This window comes from Arachis ipaensis, chromosome B7, assembly GCF_059453495.1.
Source record: "Arachis ipaensis isolate K30076 ecotype BB chromosome B7, ASM5945349v1, whole genome shotgun sequence".
Lineage (NCBI taxonomy): Eukaryota > Viridiplantae > Streptophyta > Magnoliopsida > Fabales > Fabaceae > Arachis > Arachis ipaensis.
Genome location: NC_142442.1, coordinates 69,056,567 through 69,076,664, shown reverse-complemented (window position 1 = coordinate 69,076,664; position 20,098 = coordinate 69,056,567). Strand labels below are relative to the sequence as shown.

Genomic DNA, 20,098 nt, shown 5'->3' with positions numbered 1-20,098 from the left:
TGTTATTGATAATCTGAAAAATCATAAAATTGATTCTTGAAGCAAGAAAAAGCAGTGAAAAATACAGCTTGTGAAAAAAAAAGAAAAAAGAAAAAATTGTGGGAAAAAAAAAGGAAGAAAAAAAAAAGCAAGCAGAAGAAGCCAATAGCCCTTTAAACCAAAAGGCAAGGGTAAAAAGGATCCAAGGCTTTGAGCATTAATGGATAAGAGGGCCCAAAGGAATAAAATCCTGGCCTAAGCGGCTAAATCAAGTTGTCCCTAACCATGTGCTTGTGGCGTGAAGGTGTCAAGTGAAAAGCTTGAGACTGAGCGGTCAAAGTCGTGGTCCAAAGTAAAAAGAGTGTGCTTAAGAGCTTTGGGCACCTCTAACTAGGGACTCTAGCAAAGCTGAGTCACAATCTGAAAAGGTTCACCCACCAATGTTCCTTTTGTCTTTGATTCTAATTGTCTGCATACTTTTGAAACTCTGAAAGCAAACCTTACCTCTGCTCCCATCATAGCTCCCCCTGACTAGGATTTGCCATTTGAATTAATGTGTGATGCCAGTGACTTTGCTATAGGAGCTTATTTAGGACAGAGGCATGGTAAGGTTGTACATGTCATTTATTATGCAAGTCGTGTGCTAAATGATGCCCAAAAGAACTACACAACCACGGAAAAGGAATTATTAGCTGTTGTATATGCTGTTGATAAGTTTAAGTCTTATTTACTTGGTTCTAAGGTTATTATTAATACTGATCATGCTGCTTTGAAGTACCTTCTAACCAAGCAGGACTCTAAACCAAGATTAATCATATGGGTGTTACTCCTTCAGGAGTTTGATATTGAGATAAAAGATAGGAAAGGGTCAGAAAATCAAGTAGCTAACTATCTCTCCAGAATTGAGCCTGAAGCAGGAGTACAACCACCCACAGCTGTGACTGAGATGTTTCCAGATGAGCAATTGTTCCTCATTCAGCAGGCTCCATAGTTTGCAGACATTGCACATTATAAGGCCATGAATTTTATTCCAAGGGAGTACAGTAGGCAACAAGTGAAAAATCTATTGACTGATGCAAAGTACTACATTTGGGAGGAACGATACCTTTTTAAAAGATGTTCAGATGGTATCATCCAGAGATGTGTCCCAGATGAAGAAAAATAGCAGATTCTTTGGCACTATCATGGTTTTGAGTATGCAGGCCACTTTGGTGGTGAAAGGACAGCTACAAAGGTCCTTCAGAGCGGGTTTTACTGGCCGACTCTCTTCAGAGACTCAAGAGCATTTGTGAAGCACTTTGACAGATGTGAAAAAGCCACAAATCTCCCTGCCAACCATGAAATGCCACAGCAGGGGATTCTTGAGGTTGAGCTGTTTGATGTGTGGGGTATTAATTTCATGGGACCTTTCTCCCCTCACATTCAAACAACTATATTCTAGTGGCAGTTGATTATGTGTCTAAGTGGGTAGAAGCTATGGCTCTATCCACCAATGATGCCAAGGTGGTAATGAGCTTTCTTCAGAGATATATCTTTAGCCAGTTTGGTGTCCCAACGACACTCATTAGTGATGGTGGAAGCCACTTCTGTAACAGACAGTTGGACTCTCTTCTGCAGAGATATGGAGTCTGTCATAAAGTGGCAACCCCCTATCATCCTCAGACTAGTGGACAGGTTGAAGTTTCCAACAGGGAACTTAAGAGGATTTTAGAGAAGACCGTCAGTGTTTCAAGAAAGGACTGGTCTAGGAAGCTTGATGATGCTCTCTGGGCATACCGGACAGTTTACAAGACTCCTATTGGCATGTCCCCTTATCAGTTGGTCTATGGCAAAGCCTGTCACTTGCCAGTTGAGTTGGAGCATAAAGCTTACTGGGCAATCCGATATCTGAATCTTAATTCAGAAGCTGCAGGAATCAAGCGAATGCTTCAGTTGAATGAGCTCGATGAATTCAGATATTCAGCTTATGAGAATGCCAAACTCTATAAGGAGAGAACTAAGTTACTGCATGACAAAAAAATTGCCATCAGAGTCTTTGAGCCAGGACAGAGAGTGCTTCTGTATAATTCAAGGCTCAAACTTTTTCCCGGTAAGCTGAAATCCCGGTGGTCAGGACCGTTTGTGGTTACCAGAGCTTCACCATATGGTTATATGGAAATACAGGAAGAGAATTCTAACAGAAAATTTACAGTGAAGGGCCAGAGGTTGAAGCACTATCTGGTAGGCGAGATTGATCGCCAGAGGTCTGCTCATCTGTTGACTTAGCAGAACTGACTGTCAAGCTAGTGACGTTAAAGAAGCACTTGTCGGGAGGCAACCCGATAATTTCGTATCCTTAGTTATTTTTCGTAGTAGTAGTTTTCTTATTTATTTGATTTTTATTGAGTTTTACTGTTTTTCTGTTCCTGCAGCTATTATATAACAGGAATCGAACACTACAGGCGACAACACAGAAAAAAACGAGCACACAACGCGCAAGCGTCGCTGACGCGTACGCGTCATATGTGGGTGTGAAAAAAAAATAAAAGTTATAGAGAGTTGTGCGGGAGTGGCGCAGGAAGTGTGCCCTGCGCACAAACATGGTCACGCGTACGCGTCCCTGACGCGTGCACGTCATTTGTGATTTTGGCAGTCCATGCGGACGCGTCAAGAACGCGCATGCGTGGATAAGTACAATCGGCGTAAAAAGTGTTTGGGCAGAGAGTTGTGATAGCTTGTGGCTAGAAGTGTGCTAGAAGCACAAAGTCGATAACGCGTACGCATCCCTGACGCATGGGCGTCCATTTCCTAAATGGCCATCCACGCTTGCGCGTGCATGACACGCACGCGTCATCTGAAAATTTTGATTCCCATACCACGCGAGCAGAGAGTTGTGCGTGCGCGCGGCCACCTTCACGCGATTCACACAAAACCAAGTCCACGCGAACGCGTCTCTGACGCGTATGCGTCATTTGAACTTAACGCGATTCACGCGTACGCGTGCCTTACGCGCACACATCGCACGTGATGCCCAAATTAAGCCCCTCAACACCTGAATTCAAATCATCCACCCCCAAATCCTAATTCTATCTCGTTCTTTTATCCTTTTATTCGTCTTTCATCTTGCTAATTATTTTTGTTTTCAGTTCTTCTTTGCTTGAGGACAAGCAAACCTTTAAGTTTGGTGTTGTGTCACTTCGCTTATGGCTTTTCTGCTTATTTTAATATCCCCAAAGGAAGATGAACGTTCTTCATGGAGGAAGGAGATGGCCACTAGCATAACTAAGGTGGTTGAGTTCCTTTCATTCTATTTCTCTTCCGTTCTTATTTTGTTGTTTTCTGTTTTCTGTTGCTTTGATTGCTTGCATGATCTTTAGTACTTTCAGTTCTTAGAATTAGTTTCATTCTGTCTCATGTACCACTCACTGAACTTGAATCTAAAAAGAAAAAGAAAAAGAAGTGATATATTGCATGAGAAATTGAGTTTATATTGAAGAGTAGTCTTATTCACTTACATGTAGTGGTATTTTCTGTGACTCTGAATGCATGACATGAACAGTGCATATTAAAATTTGAATAAAAGAATGTTGATGTACAAGGAATAGGAATTTAGAGAATTATTATGACTTCTCTGAAATAAACAAAAATTTAATCCTTGAAGCAAAAGGCACAGCCAAAAAAAAAAAAAGAGAGAGCAAGGTCCAAGGCTCTGAGCATCAATGACTAGGGAGGTCAGACATGATTAAAAGCTCAAAGAGTTGTTTCCCTAATTACATGCTTGTGGTGTTCTTGTGTCAAGTAATCCTTGAGACAAAATATTTAGAGTCGAGATCAATTGAAATTAACAAGAGTATGCCAAAGGCTTTGAGCACCACTGTCTGGGAGTAACTGAAAGAAAAATCAAAACTTCAAAAGAGTTCCCCAGTTAAGTGCTTGTGGTGTTTCTGTGTCAAGTAAAACTTGAGACAAAACATTTAAAGTCATGGCTAGGCTCAAGGTGCAAAGCACCAAAGAAAAGAAAGCTGTGTTCAAGGATTAAATTGTGTTACAAAAGATCAGAGAATTCATAATATTATCCGGATTATAATTCCGAATGACAGTAACATTCTTCTGAGTCAAAGGAGAGTGAGATTCCAAAACTATTCAGAATTGCAGTACCCCACTATAAGAAGAGACATGAGCTTAATTGAACTCTCACATTCTCATGCAAATTCACATTCTAAGCGTATATTAGTTTGGTTGCTTGAGGACAAGCAACAATTCAAGTTTGGTGTTGTGATGCGTGAGCATCTTTCCTATCTTTTCCAAGTGAATTTGCATTTAAATTGTTAAGTTTAATCAAGAATTAATTATCTTTTAGCCACTATGGATGCTACATTGAGTCTTGTGCAATTTTATTTATTTTAGGTAGCATTCGGATGGATTTGATGGAGTTTCTGCAGAGAAAGAGAAGAAACCAAGGAGCTAACCAGCGAGAAACAACGCGAGGGCGTGCCTGACACGTACGCGTGAAAAGTGAAATTGCTCATCGACGCGTGTGCATACCTAACGCATACGCGTGACACGCGAAAAAGACCATCGACGCGTACTGGTGCACGAAATTGTGATCATCAACAATGGCGCCAAAGGACTTGGAGCTCTTAAACGTGAATCACACTTTGTCACAATTCCGCACAACTAACCAGCAAGTGCACTGGGTCGTCCAAGTAATACCTTACGTGAGTAAGGGTCGATCCCACGGAGACTGTCGGCTTGAAGCAAGCTATGGTCACCTTGTAAATCTCAGTCAGGCGAATTCAGATGGTGATGGAGAATTGATAATTAAAAGATAAATAAAACATAAAATAAAGATAGAGATACTTATGTAATTCTTTGGTTGGAATTTCAGATAAGCGTATGAAGATGCTTTGTTCCTCCTGAACCTCTGCTTTCCTATTGCCTTCTTCCAATCATTCATACTCCTTTCCATGGCAAGCTTTATGTTGGGCATCATCGTTGTCAATGGCTACTTCCCGTCCTCTCAGTGAAGATGTTCTACGCACGCTGTCACCGCACGGCTAATCATTTGTCGGTTCTCGATCATGTTGGAATAGGATCCATTGAGCCTTTTGCGTCTGTCACACGCCCAACAATCGCGAGTTTGAAGCTTGTCACAGTCATCCCATCCCAAATCCTACTCAAAATACCACAGACAAGGTTTAGACTTTTCGGATCTCAAGAATGACCGCCAATAATTCTAGCCTATACCACGAAGGTTCTAATCTTAGATTAGAAACCCAAGAGATACACATTCAAGCTTGTTTGCATGTAGAACGGAAGTGGTTGTCAGTCACGCGTTCATAAGTGAGAATGGTGATGAGTGTCACATAATCATCACATTCATCGTGTTCTTGGGTGCGAATGAATATCTTGGAGAAGAAATAAACTTGAATTGAATAGAAAAACAATAGTACTTTGTATTAATTCATGAAGAACAACAGAGTTCCACACCTTAATCTATGGTGTGTAGAAACTCCACCGTTGAAAATACAAAAAGTGATAATGGTGTAAGCATGGCCAAATGGCAGCCTCCAAGGTCTAGGGACTAAACGTCCAAAGATCCCCCCCCCCAAAATACAATAGTAAAAGGTCCTATTTATAGAGAACTAGTAGCCTAGGATTTACAGAAATAAGTAATTAATGCAGAAATCTTCTTCCGAGCCCACTTGGTGTGTGCTTGGGCTGAGCATTGAAGCTTCCATGTGTAGAGACTTTTCTTGGAGTTAAACGCCAGTTTTTGTGCCAGTTTGGGCGTTTAACTCCAGCTTTCGTGCCAGTTCTGGCGTTAAACGCCAGAATTCTTGAGCTGACTTAGAACGCCTGTTTGGGCCATCAAATCTTAGGCAAAGTATGGACTATTATATATTTTTGGAAAGCCTAGGATGTCTACTTTCCAACGCAATTGAGAGCGCACCAATTGGGCTTCTGTAACCCCAGAAAATCCACTTCGAGTGCAGGGAGGTCAGAATCCAACAACATCTGCAGTCCTTGTTCAGCTTCTGAATAAGATTTTTGCTCAGGTCCCTCAATTTCAACCAGAAAATACCTGAAATCATAGAAAAACATAAAAACTCATAGGTAAGTCCAGAAGAGTGATTTTTATTTAAAAACTAATAAAAATAAAATAAAAACTAATTAAAATATTCTAAAAACATACTAAAAACAATGCCAAAAAGCGTATAAATTATCCGCTCATCACGTACGCGTGACCTAAATTGTTGCTTGTCCCCAAGCAACTAAAAGAAGAGAATATACAATGAATTCCAAAAACATCTATGAAGATCAGTATTAATTAGATGAGCGGGGCTTTTAGCTTTTTGCTTCTAAACAGATTTGGCATCTCACTTTATCCTTTGAAGTTCAGAATGATTGGCATCTATAGGAACTCAGAACCCATATAGTGTTATTGATTCTCCTAGTTAAGTATGTTGATTCTTGAACACAGCTACTTTATGAGTCTTGGTCGTGACCCTAAGCATTTTGTTTTCCAGTATTACCACTGATACATAAATGCCACAGACACATAACTGGGTGAACCTTTACAGATTGTGACTCAACTTTGCTAGAGTCCCCAATTAGAGGTGTCCAGAGCTCTTAAGCACACTCTTTTTGCTTTTGGACCACGACTTTAACCGCTCAGTCTCAAGTTTTTACTTGACACCTTCACGCCACAAGCACATGGTTAGGGACAGCTTGGTTTAGCCGTTTAGGCAAGGATTTTATTCTTGTGGGCCCTGCTATCCACTGATGCTCAAAGCCTTGGATCATTTTTTTCACCCTTGCCTTTTGGTTTAAAGGGGTATTGGCTTTTTCTGCTTGCTTTTCTTTTTCTTTCTTTTTTCTTTTCTCTTTTTTTTTCGCCTCTCTTTTTTTTTTTCTACAAGCTTTTCACTACTTTTTCTTGCTTCAAGAATCAATTTTATGATTTTTCAGATCATCAGATAATATTTCTCCTTTTCCCATCATTCTTTCAAGAGCCAACAATTTTAACATTCATAAACAATCAAATTCAAAAATATGCACTGTTCAAGCATTCATTCAGAAAAACAATAGTATTGCCACCACATTAAAATAATTAAACTGTTTTAAAATTTGAGATTCATGCACTTCTTTTTCTTTTTCAATTAAAAACATTTTTCATTTAAGAAAGGTGATGGATTCATTTTCATAGCTTTAAGGTATAGACACTTAGACACTAATGATCATGTAATAAAGACACAAACGTAAATAAACATAAAGCATAAAAATTCGAAAAACAGAAAATAAAGAACAAGGAAATTAAAGAACGGGTCCACCTTAGTGATGACGGCTTGTTCTTCCTCTTGAAGATCTTATGGAGTGCTTGAGCTCCTCAATGTCTCTTCCTTGCCTTTATTGCTCCTCTCTCATGGTTCTTTGGTCTTCTCTAATTTCATGGAGGAGGATGGAATCCTCTTGGTGCTCCACCCTTAGTTGTCCCATGTTGGAGCTTAATTCTCCTAGAGAGGTGTTGATTTGCTCCCAATAGTTTTGTGGAGGAAAATGCATCCCTTGAGGCATCTCAGGGATTTCATGATGAGGGGTTTCCTCATGCTCTTGTCCATGAGTGGGATCTCTTGTTTGCTCCATCCTTTTCTTCGTGATGGGCTTGTCCTCATCAATGAGGATGTCTTCCTCTATGTCAATTCCAGCTGAATTACAGAGGTGACAAATGAGATGAGGGAAAGCTAACCTTGCCACAGTAGAGGACTTGTCTGCTACCTTGTAGAGTTCTTGGGATATAACCTCATGAACTTCTACTTCCTCTCCAATCATGATGCTATGAATCATGATAGCCCGGTCTATAGTAACTTCAGACCAGTTGCTAGTGGGAATGATTGAGCGTTGGATGAACTCCAACCATCCCCTAACCACGGGCTTGAGGTCATGCCTTCTTAGTTGAACCGGCTTCCCTCTTGAATCTCTCTTCCATTGAGCGCCCTCTTCACAGATGTCCATGAGGACTTGGTCCAACCTTTGATCAAAGTTGACCCTTCTAGTGTATGGGTGTGCATCTCATTGCATCATAGGCAAATTGAATGCCAACCTTATGTTTTCCGGACTAAAATCCAAGTATTTCCCTCGGACCATTGTAAGCCAGTTCTTAGGGTCCGGGTTCACACTTTGATCATGGTTCTTGGTGATCCATGCATTGGCATAGAACTCTTGAACCATTAAGATTTTGACTTGTTGAATGGGGTTGGTGAGAACTTCCCAACCTCTTCTTCGGATCTCATGTCGGATCTCTGGATATTCCCCCTTTTTGAGCTTAAAAGGGACCTCGGGGATCACCTTCTTCATGGCCACAACTTCATAGAAGTGGTCTTGATGTACCCTTGAGAGGAATCTCTCCATCTTTCATGACTCGGAGGTGAAAGCTTTTGCCTTCTCTTTCCTCTTTCTAGAGGTTTCTTCGGCCTTTGGTGCCATTAATGGTTATGGAAAAACAAAAAAAGCTTTAGCTTTTACCACACCAAACTTAGAAAGTTGCTCATCCTCGAGCAAAAGAAGAAAGAAGAGAGTAGAAGAAGAAGAAATAGAGGAGATGGAGAGGGCTTTGTATTTCGGCCAAGGGGGATGGGTAGTGTGTATGTTGTGTGAAAATGAAGGAGTGAAGATGGGTTTATATAGGAGTGGAGGGGGGTATGGTTCGGCCATGTATGGGTGGGTTTGGGAGGGAAAGTGGTTTGAATTTGAATTGTGAGGTAGGTGGGGCTTTATGATGGATGAATGTGAGTGGTGAAGAGAATGGTGGGATTTGATAGGTGAGGGGTTTTTGGGGAAGAGGTATTGAGGTGATTGGTGAATGGGTGAAGAAGAGAGAGAGAGGTGGGGTAGGTGGGGATCCTGTGTGGTCCATAGATTCTGAGGTATCAAGGATTTCTCATCCCTGTACCATGTGGCATGCAAAAAGCCCCTTGCTGCTAATCCTGGTGTTAAACGCCAGGCTGCTGCCCATTTCTGGCGTTAAACGCCCAGAATGGTGTCAGACTGGGCGTTTAACGCCCATTCTGCTACCCTTACTGGCGTTTAAACGCCAGTAAGTTTCTCCTCCAGGGTGTTCTATTTTTAATACTGTTTTTCCTTCTGTTTTTGTTTTTTCAATTGTTTTGTGACTTCACATGATCATCAACCTACAGAAAACATAAAATAACAAAAGAAAATAGAAATTCAATATAGATAGTTAAAGATTGGGTTGCCTCCCAATAAGCGCTTCTTTAATGTCAGTAGCTTGACAGTGGCTCTCATGGAGCCTCACAGATGTTTAGAGCAATGTTGGAACCTCCCAACACCAAACTTAGAGTTTGACTGTGAGGGATTTGTTTGTCTCTGTATTGAGAGAAGCTCTTCATGCTTCTTCTCCATGGTTACAGAGGGATATCCTTGAGCCTTAAACACAAGGGAATCTTCATTCACTTGAATGATCAATTCACCTCTGTCAACATCAATTACAGCTTTTGCTGTAGCTAGGAAGGGTCTGCCAAAGATGATGGACTCATCCACACACTTCCCAGTCTCTAGGATTATAAAATCAGCAGGGATGTAATGGTCTTCAACCTTTACCAAGACATCCTCTACAAGTCCATAAGCTTGTTTCTTTGAATTGTCTGCCATCTCCAGTGAGATTCTTGCAGCTTGTACCTCAATGATCCCTAGCTTCTCCATTACAGAGAGAGGCATAAGGTTTATACTTGACCCCAGGTCACACAGAGCCTTCTCAAAGGTCATGGTGTCTATGTTACAAGGGATTAAGAATTTTCCAGGGTCTTGTCTCTTCAGAGGTAATCTCTGCCTAGTCAAGTCATCCAGTTTTTTGATGAACAATGGAGGTTCATCCTCCCAAGTTTCATTACCAAACAACCTGGCATTTAGCTTCATGATTGCTTTAAAGTAGTTAGCAACTTGCTCTTCACTAACATCTTCATCCTCTTCAGAGGAAGAATACTCATCAGAGCTCATGAATCGCAAAAGTAAATTCAATGGAATCTCTATGGTCTCAGTGTGAGCCTCAGATTCCCATGGTTCCTCATTAGGGAACCCCTTGGAGGTTAGTGGACGTCCATTGAGGTCTTCCTCAGTGGAAATCACTGTCTCTTCCTCCTCTCCAGGTTCGGCCATGTGAGACGTGTTTATGGCCTTGCACTCTCTTTTTGGATTCTCTTCTGTATTGCTTGGGAGAGTACTAGGAGGGAGTTCAGTAATTTTCTTGCTCAGCTGACCCACCTGTGCCTCTAAATTTCTAATGGAGGACCTTGTTTCAGTCATGAAACTTTGAGTGGTTTTAATTAGATCAGAGACTATGGTTGCTAAGTCAGAATGGCTTTGCTTAGAATTCTCTGTCTGTTGCTGAGAAGATGATGGAAAAGGCTTACTATTGCTAAACCTATTTCTTCCACCATTATTGTTGTTGAAACCTTGTTGAGGTCTCTGTTGATCCTTCCATGGGAGATTTGGATGATTTCTCCATGAAGGATTATAGGTGTTTCCATAGGGTTCTCCCATGTAATTCACCTCTTCCATTGCTGGGTTCTCAGGATTATAAGCTTCTTCTTCAGAGGAAGCTTCCTTAGTACTGCCTGTTGCTGCTTGCATTCCAGACAGACTCTGAGAAATCAAATTGACTTGTTGAGTCAATATCTTATTCTGAGCTAGTATGGCATTCAGAGTATCAATTTCAAGAACTCCTTTCTTCTGATTAGTCCCATTATTCACAGGATTCCTTTCAGAGGTGTACATGAATTGGTTATTTGCAACCATTTCAATGAGATCCTGAGATTCTGCAGGTGTCTTCTTCAGATGAAGAGATCCTCCAGTAGAGCTGTCCAATGACATCTTGGACAGTTCAGACAGACCATCATAGAAGATACCTATGATGCTCCATTCTGAAAGCATGTCAGAAGGACACCTTCTGATCAATTGCTTGTATCTTTCCCAAGCTTCATAGAGGGATTCACCTTCCTTCTGTCTGAAGGTTTGGACTTCCACTCTAAGCTTACTCAATTTTTGAGGTGGAAAAAACTTTCCCAAGAAGGCATTAACTAGCTTTTCCCAAGAGTTCAGGCTTTCTTTAGGTTGTGAGTCCAACCATGTCCTAGCTCTGTCTCTTACAGCAAAGGAAAAAAGCATAAGCTTGTAAACCTCAGGATCAACCCCATTGGTCTTGACAGTGTCACAAATTTGCAAGAATTCAGCTAAGAACTGATGAGGATCTTCCAATGGAAGTCCATGAAACTGGCAATTATGTTGCATTAGAGAACTAATTGAGGCTTAAGCTCAAAGTTGTTTGCTCCAATGGCAGGGATTGAGATGCTTCTCCCATAGAAGTCGGGAGTAGGTGCAGTAAAGTCACCAAGCACCTTCCTTGCATTGTTGGCATTGTTGTTTTTGGCTGCCATGGTTTCTTCTTCGTTGAAAAGCTCTGTTAGGGCCTCTAGAGAAAATTGTGCTTTAGCTTCTCTTAGCTTTCTCTTCAAGATCCTTTCAGGTTCAGGATCAGCTTGAACAAGTATGCCTTTATCTTTGTTCCTGCTCATATGAAAGAGAAGAGAACAAGAAAGTAGGGAATCCTCTATGTCACAGTATAGAGATTCCTTGAGGTGTCAGAGGAAAAGAAGAATAGAAGGAGGAGGTAGATAGAAGAGAATTCGAACTTATCAAGAGGGATAGAGTTCGAATTGCACCTTGAGGAGGAGTGTTAGTCCTTTAAATAGAAGGATGTGAGAAAAGGGGAAGAATTTTCGAAAATAAATTAAAAAGATTTTGAAATAATAAAAAGAAATTTAAAAATTTGATTGAGATTTTCGAAAATTAAGATTGGGAAAGAAATTAAGTGATTTTTGAAAAAGATTTTGAAATTAGAAATCAAAAAGATATGATTGAGAGTTAATTTTGAAAAAGATGTGATTGAAGAGATATGATTGAGAAGATATGATTGAGAATCAAATTAAAAAAGGAAAGTTTTAAAATTAAAGTTGATTGCTTGACTAACAAGAAATTAGAAGATATGATTCTAGAATTAAAACTTTGATCCTTTCTTAATAGGCAAGTAACAACTTGAAAATTTTGAATTAAATCACTAATTGTAGCAAGGATTTTCGAAAATAGTAATAAAATAAAAAGAATTAGAAAGAAATTGATTTTGAAAGGATACGATTGAAAAGATATGATTTGAAAAAGATTTGATTTTGAAAAATTATGAAAATTTGAAAAAGATTTGAATTAAAAACAAAATCTTCCCTCTAGTGTCATCCTGGCGTTAAACGCCCAGAATGGCATCCATTCTGGCGTTTAACGCCCAGAATGGCATCCATTCTGGCGTTTAACGCCCAGAATGGCATCCATTCTGGCGTTTAACGCCCAAAATCCTACCTTTTCGGGCGTTAAACACCCAGCCAGCAGGCAAATTCAGATGGTGATGGAGAATTGATAATTAAAAGATAAATAAAACATAAAATAAAGAAAGGGATACTTATGTAATTCTTTGGTTGGAATTTCAGATAAGCGTATAAAGATGCTTTGTTCCTCCTGAACCTCTGCTTTCCTATTGCCTTCTTCCAATCATTCATACTCCTTTCCATGGCAAGCTTTAAGTTGGGGATCACCGTTGTCAATGGCTACTTCCCGTCCTCTCAGTGAAAATGTTCTACGCACGCTGTCACCGCACGGCTAATCATCTGTCGGTTCTCGATCATGTTGGAATAGGATCCATTGATCCTTTTGCGTCTGTCACACGCCCAACAATCGCGAGTATGAAGCTCGTCACAGTCATCCCTTCCCAGATCCTACTCGGAATACCACAGACAAGGTTTAGACTTTTCGGATCTCAAGAATGATCGCCAATAATTCCAGCCTATACCACGAAGGTTCTAATCTTAGATTAGAAACCCAAGAGATACACATTCAAGCTTGTTTGCATGTAGAACGGAAGTGGTTGTCAGTCACACGTTCATAGGTGAGAATGGTGATGAGTGTCACATAATCATCACATTCATCATGTTCTTGGGTGCGAATGAATATCTTAGAGAAGAAATAGGCTTGAGTTGAATATAAAAACAATAGTACTTTGTATTAATTCATGAAGAACAGCAGAGCTCCACACCTTAATCTTTGGTGTGTAGAAACTCCACCGTTGAAAATACAAAAGTGATAATGGTGTAAGCATGGCCGAATGGCCAGCCTCCAAGGTCTAGGGACTAAACGTCCAAAGATCCCCCCTCCCCCCCCCCCCAAAATACAATAGTAAAAGGTCCTATTTATAGAGAACTAGTAGCCTAGGGTTTACAGAAATAAGTAATTAATGCAGAAATCTTTTTCCAGGCCCACTTGGTGTGTGCTTGGGCTAAGCATTGAAGCTTCCATGTGTAGAGACTTTTCTTGGAGTTAAACGCCAGCTTTTGTGCCAGTTTGGGCATTTAACTCCAGCTTTCGTGCCAGTTCTGGCGTTAAACGCTAGAATTCTTGAGCTGACTTGGAACGCCTATTTGGGCCATCAAATCTCGAACAAAGTATGGACTATTAAACTTTGCTAGAAAGCCCAGGATGTATACTTTCCAACGCAATTGAGAGCTTGCCAATTGGGCTTCTGTAGCTCCAGAAAATCCACTTCGAGTGTAAGGAGGTCAGAATCCAACAGCATCTGCAGTCCTTTTTCAGCCTCTGAATCAGATTTTTGCTCAGGTCCCTCAATTTCAGCCAAAAAATACCTGAAATCACAGAAAAACACACAAACTCATAGTAAAGCCAGAAGAGTGATTTTTATTTAAAAACTAATAAAAATATAATAAAAACTAATTAAAATATTCTAAAAACATACTAAAAACAATGCCAAAAAGCGTATAAATTATCCGCTCATCACGTATGCGTGACTGACACGTACGCGTGACTGATGCGTACGCGTGACATGCGCGACATGCAGAAAACACAGAAAACACTGGGGGCAATTTCAGGCCGAGTTTCGATCCATTTTTTCGGCCCAAAAACACAGACTAGAGCCAGGGAATAGTAGAGACTCAAGGGGAGATTCACACAAGAATGATTATGCCCACTCCAAGTTAGGCGTGGACCCTACGAAGCAAGTGGTCCCCATCCATCAATTGAAGACATGCTGATTGCTTTAATTAATTCTGATTTAAACTTTAATTATTATTTTAAAATAGGAAAAGATATTATTTTAGTTTGGGAAGATATATTTTTAATTAATTAGGATTAGATATAAAAAGAGATTCCAACAGGGAGATTCCAAGGACAACATTATTCCATTCAAACTACCAAAATACATTCTATCAGAATCCTTATTTTCTTTAACATGAGCAACTAAACCTCCATTGTTAAGGTTAGGAGCTCTATCTATTGTATGGATTGATTTTATTGTTTTTCTATTTTAATTCATGTCTTGATTTATATTTAAGAATTTTTTTCGTTCCTTATTTTATGAATTTGGGTGGAACGGAAGTATGACCCTCTTTCTAATTGAGTTCATGTATAACTTGGAAAAGCTCTTTACTTGAACAACAGCTTGAAAACAACTTCTCCTAAAATTCTAGTTTATCTGAATTTAACGGGATACGTGACATATAATCCTTTTATATTTGGGTAATTAGGATTTCTGTGGCATATAACTAGAATTGAACTTCACCCCCTAATCGGAATTAATTGAACAAGGAATTGGCTGTTGATGAATTTTAGAGGAGACTAGGAAGGTTTAAGGAATTAGGGTCTAGTCACATATAGTAGCAATGAATTAAATCTTACATGATTAAAATAAATTAATAAGAAAAGTTAATCCAGAAAATAGATAACTCTGAAGCCTTAACTGTTTCTCCATATTTTATTCCCAACTTATTTACTTGCCTTTCTCTAATATTCTTGCTATTGTTTAATGTCTTTGAATTCTCAAACACTATTTTTTGTTTGCCTAACTAAGTAAATCAATTAACCATTGTTGCTTAGTCCTTCAATCCTCGTGGGATCGACCCTCACTCACCTGAGGTATTACTTACTACGAACCGGTGCACTTGCCGGTTAGTTTGTGGGTTATAAATTCCGCAACACTTTTCCCTCATAGCCCTTTGATATTCTCTTGTTTCATGGAGGATAGTGGATGCTCTTGGTGTCCCATCCTCAGCTGATCCATGTTGGAGCTTAATTCTCCTAGAGAAGTATTCAGTTGATCCCAATATCTTTGGGGAGAAAAATGCATCCCTTGAGGCATTTAAGGGATTTCTTGTTGAGGCAGCTCCACATGATCTTGCTATGGTTCATGTGCCAGCTCTCTAACATGCTCCATCCTTCTTTTAGTGATGGGCTTGTCTTCCTGAATGGGAATGTCTCCTTCTATGACAATTCCAACTGAATTGCATAAGTGACAAATGAGGTGAGGGAATGCTAGCCTTGCTTGGGTGGAGGTCTTTTATGCCACCTTGTACGGCTCTTGAGGTATCACCTCATTTACCTCCACCTCATCCCCAAGCATGATGCAGTGAATCATGATGGCTCAGTCAATGGTCACTTCGGACCGGTTGCTAGTAGGGATGAAAGAGCGTTGGATGAATTCCAACCATCCTCTTGCTACGGGCTTAAGGTCAAGCCTTCTTAGTTGAATAGGCTTGCCTTGAGCATCCCTTCTCCATTGTGCTCCTTCCACATAGATGTCTGAAAGGACTTGGTCCAGCCTTTGATCAAAATTGACTCTTCTAGTGTAAGGGTGTGGGTCTCCATGCATTAATGGTAGTTGGAGCGCCAACCTTACACTTTCCGGGCTGAAATCCAAGAGACGCCCTTGGACCATGGTCTACCAATTTTTGGGGTGTGGGTTCACAATAATGTCATGATTTTTGGTGACCCACGCATTGGCATAAAACTCTTGCACCATTAAGATTCCAACTTCCGGGATGGGGTTGGTCAGAACTTCCCAAACTCTTCTCCGAATTTCTTGTTGGATCTTTGGATACTCATTCTTTACGAGCCTAAAGGGGACTTCAGGAATCACCCTCTTCTTTGCCACCACTTCATAGAAGTGGTATTGATGAGTCTTAGTAAGGAATCTCTCCCTTTCCCAAGGTTTGGAGGCGGAAGCTATGGCTTTTCATTTCCTCTTTCTAGAGGATTCTCTGACTTTAAATGCCATAAGTATCAATGGGAAGCAAAAAGCACGGCTTTTCCAATACCAAAATTAAAAGCTTTGCTCGTCCTCAAGCAAAATAACAAAAGAAGAAGAAGAGAGTAGAAGAAGGAATAAAGAGATGGAGTAGAGAGGGGGAAGGCTTTTGGCTATGTATGTGGGAAAGGAAGAAGAATGTTGTGTGAGTAGGATGGGGTAAATAAGGGGGTATTTATAGTGGGGGTTTGGGTTAGGGTTCGGTTTTGAGGTGGGGGAATTAGGAGGAAAATGTTTTGAATTTGAAGTGGGTGGGGTTGGTGGCAATAGATGGATGGTAGAAATGAAGGGTGTTGGGAAGAAAAAAAGGTGATGTGGATGTGATTGGTTGAGGGTGTGTGGGGAAGAGTATATATGGAGAAGAGAAAAAGTAAGAGAGAGAAGAATATGGGGTAGGTGGAGATTCTGTGGGACCCACTGATCCTGAGAGGCTAGAGAATTCGAATTTCCTGCCCCCTTGTGGGCGTTGAATGCTCAACCTCTGCTCATGGCTGGCATTCAACACCAGCTTCTTGTTCCTCCTTGGGCGTTGAACACTCACACTATTCATTCTGTGGCATTCAACGCCAGTTTCCTCACCTGTTGGGGGCGTTGAACGCTCCTCTTGCCTCTTTGTCTGGCGTTCAATGCCAGCTAGGGGTGTACTCCAAGGTATTCTGCTTCCATCTCTGAACATCTTTGTCTCTATTCTAACTACTGCACATGATCACAAACTCTAAAAAGGAATTAATTCTGAAAATAACTTAATATAACTCAAATAAAAATAACTAAAAATCGGAATAATATAATTATGGTTGGGTTGCCTCCCAACAAGCGCTTCTTTAACGTCACTAGCTTGACGGTCAGCCTTTTATGTGGATGGATAGGCGCTCAGAATTTTGCCCCTTACAGTGAACTTCTTCCCTGTGCTCTCATGGATGAGCTCCATGTGTTCTAGAGACAGGATCTTATTCACAATGTGTGGAATTACTGGGCTGTCTGTGAAGACAACTCTCATGCCAGGTGAGAGGCCTTTAGTGGGAGTTTTCTTATCCCTCTAGCCTTTAGGTACCTTCTACTTAGTACCTTCATTCTCAGTGCTTGACGCTGGTTTCTCAACACCAAACATAGATTTGGTGTTTGGGAATTCTGTAAAGCTCTGCACTGAGAGAGAGGATTGGAATACTAAGTGTTGCATAGTTGTCTCTCCCTTAGGGAAGGAGTTAGGTTTGGGCATCTTCAATAAGATGTGATCCTCTCATAATTGAAGAACTAGATCTCCCTTTGCCACATCAATTATGGCATTGGTTGTAACTAGGAAAGGTCTTCCAAGGATGATGGATTCATCCTCGTCATCTCCAGTTTTTAAGATTATAAAATCTGTAGGGATGTAAAAGTTTTCAACCTTTACTAAGACATTCTCTACCAGACCATATGCCTTTTTCAATGACCTGTCTGCCATCTCCAATGAGATCTTGGTAGCTTGTACCTCAAAGATTTCCAGCCTCTTCATTACAGAGAGAGGCATGAGGTTTATGCTTGACCCTAGGTCACATAAAGCATTCTCAAAAGTAATTGTTCCTATGGTGCAGGGAATTAGGAAGCGTCTGGGATTCGATAGCTTTTGAGGTAGTTTCTTTTGAATGAAGGCATTGAGTTCCTGGTGAGCACTGGGGGTTCTTCCTCCAAGGTCTTTGTTCCAAGTAGTATTCTTCAGAGTCCATAATCTGCAACCAGGCATTCAAGGGAACCTCTATGGTCTCCTCATGTGTGCTGGTTTTTTTTAGTTTTTCAACAATGGAGTCCTTAGTGGGCATTGAACGCCCAGCTACTCCTATTGTGGCATTCAAAGCCAAGATTTGTCCCTTTTTGGGCATTGAATGCGCAGCCTTTACCCCATTGCTGGCGTTCAACTTCAATAACTGCTCCTCCTTGGGTGTTGAACGTCCAACTACTCCCTTGCTGGCGTTCAACGCCAGCTTCTCCTCTTTAGTTTCAGCCTCAACTTCTACAGTGATGGCCTTGCACTCTTCTCTTGGGTTTACTTCAGTGTTACTAGGAAGAGTGTTAGGAGGGGTCTCAGGGATTCTCTTACTCAGTTGACTAATTTGTACCTCCAGATTCCTAATGGAGGATCTTGTTTCAGTAATGAAACTATGACTGGTCTGAGAAAGATTGGAGACTATAGTGGCTAAGTCAAGAGGCTCTGCTTAGAAGTCTCCATCTATTGCTGAAAAGGTGGAAATGGTCTGTTATTAAACCTATTTTGGTTTCTTCCACCTTGGTTGTTATTGATGCCTTGTTGAGGCTTCTGTTGATCTCTCCATGAGAAGTTGGGATGATTCCTCCATGATGAGTTGTAGGTATTTCCATAAGGCTCTTTATTGGGATTTCCCAAATAATTAAACTCATCCATCATGGGTTGATCTGGATCATATGCATCTCCTTCATAGAAGGCTTCTTGAGTGTTGTCAGCTACAGTTTGCAATCCAGTCAGCTGCTGAGAGATCATGTTGACCTGTTGGGCCAGGATCTTATTCTGAGCCAATATGGCATTCAGAGTGTCAACCTCCAGGACTCCTCTCTTCTGAGCTACCCCATTGCTTACAAGGTTCTTCTCAGAAGTGTACTTGAATTGGTTCTTAGCAACCATGTTAATGAGTTCCTATGCCTCTTCAGGCATTTTCTTCAAGTGGAGTGATCCTCTAGCAGAGTGGTCTGAAGCCATTTTAGATAATTCAGAGAGACCATCATAGAAGATATCTAACAAGGTCCAGTCTAAAATCATGTTAGGAGGTCATTTTCTGATTAATTGCTTGTGCCTCTCCCAGGTCTCATAGAGGGATTCACCCTCTTTCTACCTGAACGTCTGTACTTCTACCCTAAGCTTGCTCAGATTTTGAGGTGAAAAGAACTTGGTCAAGAATGAATTGACCACTTTTTTCCAAGAGTCTAGGCTTTTCTTAGGCTGAGAATCCAGCTATAACCTAGCTCTGTCCCTTACAGCAAAGGAAAAAGGCAAAAATTTGTAAATCTCTGGATCTACTCAATTAGTCTTGACAGTATCACAGATATGAAAGAAATTAGAGATAAATCTGTTGGGATCTTCATGTGGAAGTCCATGAAACTGGATGTTCTGTTGAACTAGGGTAACCAGTTGAGGCTTCAGCTCAAAGTTATTTGCACCAATGGTAGGTATAGAGATGCTTCTTCCATAGAAGTCAGAAGTGGGTGCAGTAAAGTCACTTAGGACCTTCCTTGCATCTTTTCCACTATTAGGATTGGCTGCCACGTCTGTGTTTTCATCTTCTTGTTCGAAAAGCTCTATGAGGTTTCCTCCGGACTGTTGTGCTCTAACTTGTTGTAGTCGCCTCCTTAGAGTCCTCTCAGGCTTAGGATCAGGATCAAAGAGAGGTTTTTTATCCCTGTTCCTGCTTATAAACAAGGAGAAAGAATGCAAGAAGAAAAGAAAAAAGGATTTTCTATGTCATAGTGTAGAGGTCCTTTGTGAGAGAGTTAGAAGGAGGAGAAAAGAAAAGAAAGAGATCCTTTAAATTAAAAGAGTTTTCAAAAAATAAATAGAAAAAGAAAAAAGAAGATTTTTGAAAATAAAAGAGAGAGAAAGAGGTAAGAAGCAGAAAGTTTTCGAAAATAGAAGAGAGAGAAAGAAGAATTAGAGAGATACCAAACATTCAAAATTAAAATAAGATAAAACAAGTAACTAACCAACTAACAAGATTTGAAAACAAATTTAAAGATTTTATTTTGAAATTTAATTTTAAAAGAAAGTAAAGACTTGGAATTTAGAAGTTTTAAATTTAAAAAGAAGATAAGATAGGAAGGACTTAAAGCAAGAAGATATGATAAAGATTTGAAAAAGATTTGCAAAGATAAGATTTGAAATTTGATTTTTGAAAAAGATTTGATTTTGAAATTTGAAATTTGAAT

General features: G+C 40.3%; 1 non-coding gene across 1 annotated transcript; it reads left to right on the top strand.

The window, feature by feature from the left end:
* The first annotated feature begins 10,902 nt into the window (after nucleotides 1–10,902).
* On the top strand, nucleotides 10,903–11,010 carry LOC148552920 (small nucleolar RNA R71). The gene has a single exon (XR_015893506.1). It is a non-coding gene; the product is annotated as a small nucleolar RNA R71 (small nucleolar RNA).
* The last annotated feature ends 9,088 nt before the right edge of the window (nucleotides 11,011–20,098 follow it).